The sequence below is a fragment of the Passer domesticus genome, chromosome Z, assembly GCF_036417665.1.
Source record: "Passer domesticus isolate bPasDom1 chromosome Z, bPasDom1.hap1, whole genome shotgun sequence".
Classification (NCBI taxonomy): Eukaryota; Metazoa; Chordata; class Aves; order Passeriformes; family Passeridae; genus Passer; species Passer domesticus.
Window position 1 is genome coordinate 24,827,721 of NC_087512.1, and position 2,235 is coordinate 24,829,955.

General features: G+C 38.2%; 1 long non-coding RNA gene across 1 annotated transcript; it reads right to left on the reverse strand.

The window, feature by feature from the left end:
- Positions 1–343: 343 nt before the first annotated feature.
- Positions 344–1,093, reverse strand: LOC135290275 (uncharacterized). Its single transcript, XR_010353018.1, has 2 exons — positions 1,010–1,093; positions 344–682 (listed from the first exon to the last, which is right to left on the reverse strand). It is a non-coding gene; the product is annotated as an uncharacterized LOC135290275 (long non-coding RNA).
- Between the last annotated feature and the right edge of the window lie 1,142 nt (positions 1,094–2,235).

A 2,235-nucleotide genomic window follows, 5' to 3' on the forward strand; every position in this document is an offset into this window, starting at 1 on the left:
ACCTCCCTAACATAATTTTTATTTAAAACAGTTGCAAACCAAGTTACAGCACCCCGCACACCAACCTTTAAGTCAAAATTATTGTAATCAGCAGGAGTTACACACTTTTTTCACATATATTTTACCAATGTAAAGGTAATGCCAGCATAAACAGAGTTAACTGTTGGTAGGTGCTAAGAATAAATGCCCTTCTTTCCTTTGTGAATGACTGGTTTGGCAATATGTTGTAATGATGTTTTTCTTTTTATGGAATCGATGTGTCTGGGGAAGCTGACTATAGAGTAACAAATTGGGGACTTACCAGAGGTAAAATAAAGTATGCTTGATGGACTCCTGACAGAAATAAACAGTGTAAATCAACTTTATTAACCACTCAGACATGGAGGCCAGCTGCAGTCAGTCCCCAGTGTAATAGAAGAAAACTGAAGACAAATACTATTTGGAAAATACAGAGGTATTGCTGACAGCTCTCACAAGACACAAGTGCACTCTCATGCACTTGGTCCTCTGCTCTGCAGCCTGACTAGAGCTCCAACAACTCCTGTCTATCCTGCAAGGTGGTCTTGAACTGCAGAAGGGAAATTAAAAGGCGAAGGACTGAGCTCCTGGTATCTCCTGCAAGTTTCCTTTGCTGATGCAGAATTTCCCCATCACTCCCAGGGATGTGCCTGCACCTAGAGGCCTATACAAAGGGAAATGGTAAGATCTAGTCTTGAGCCCACACTGAATCTCCTATAACTTAATCTCTAGGGAGTATGTGTCTGGAGACTCATCTTCCCAACACCTTTATTCACGGGGTCAGTTTACAGGTAAATGGAGATATGGGAGACTGCTAACAACATTGCGAAAGAGCATATTTTAACTTAAATCTAAGTTCATCAAACTTACTTAAATTTAATTACATTAAATTAAACTTCTAATTCCACTCTTCATGTTGAAACAATTCAGATCTATTTTAAGATATTTTTACTAGTGCTAGAATTTTTATTTGTTGTTCTCATCCCCTGACCTCTGCCTGGAATTTGTGTGTGTCTCAGAGGAAGGCTTTCACTGCATCCTCATCCCAGTGCATAAAAGCTGCTGTTTTCTCCTGGATATGACATAATGATAAATTGATAAAACATTGAAATAACATGAGGACATTTACCCTCAACTAAAAAATCTGGTATTGTTTATATCATATGATTATAGCAGATGAAACCTTGACATGAGCTGATTTCTTACAGAGGCCTCTATCATTTCCACTGACATGTTCATCCACTTCCAAGTGAGGGCAAGTCTTTTGTTAGATTAGACTTTCCCCTTTACAGATTTATTTCTCGTTGACTCTATAATTATACAATTAAAGCTAATATAGGTAATTTAAACATTTAATTTATTTAATGGCATTGAAGAGAGTGCTTAAGGTCAGAGGAGATCTGAGGTCCTAGAGATGCACAGAAGTCATGATTCATGAGTGATTTCCTGCCTGTGGTGATAGTTAGCTGGGTGACATTGGAGGATAATGACTAAAGGTCTGAGAAAGAAGCTGCCTGGAAAGTATTGGCTGCCAGAAGTACATGACAAACCTCAGAGAAGAAATCTTGCTTGTGTAAAAATAATACATATTAAAGTTTATTTTAAAATAGGATGAGGCAGGATCCCTCTTTCCTTATTATAAAGAAGGCTTTCTCTTAAACATTTCTGGTTTGGTCTATATCTAGAAAATACCAATATAAACCACGTCTGTAAACCTGGCATGTCTCCTGGAACAGTGGTTTCGGACGCTGACTAAAACGAACAAAACAAAAAAAAATTTTACATAGGTGTAACATTTACACCTGTGAAGGGCTGAGAATTTGCTAATGAAGTGGAAATGCATTAATACCATGAAAGATGGAAACAAATGTAAACAAACAGATAAACACACAAAATTCAAAAGTTGAGCCAAATAAATTAATTTTCCTTCTACTGACATGCATGTCATGGAAGCAAACATGTAGAGAAAAGTGCCCACTCAGAAAGCATCTCTGTCTATTATACCTGTTTGTATTCCTACAAAACCTCTTTGTGCTCTATGTCTCAGAGGTGATGGCAATCCATGGTGAATCAAAGATGACAGAGGTAACTGCCTTCAACGTCTTCCTGTAAAATGCCACTGGAGGAGTAGGCAATGAGTTTTGCTGGGTTTGTAAGGCCTTCCTACAAGACCAGTAGGTAAAAAGCCCTCCCAGTAAGTCCGGACATTTAGATGTG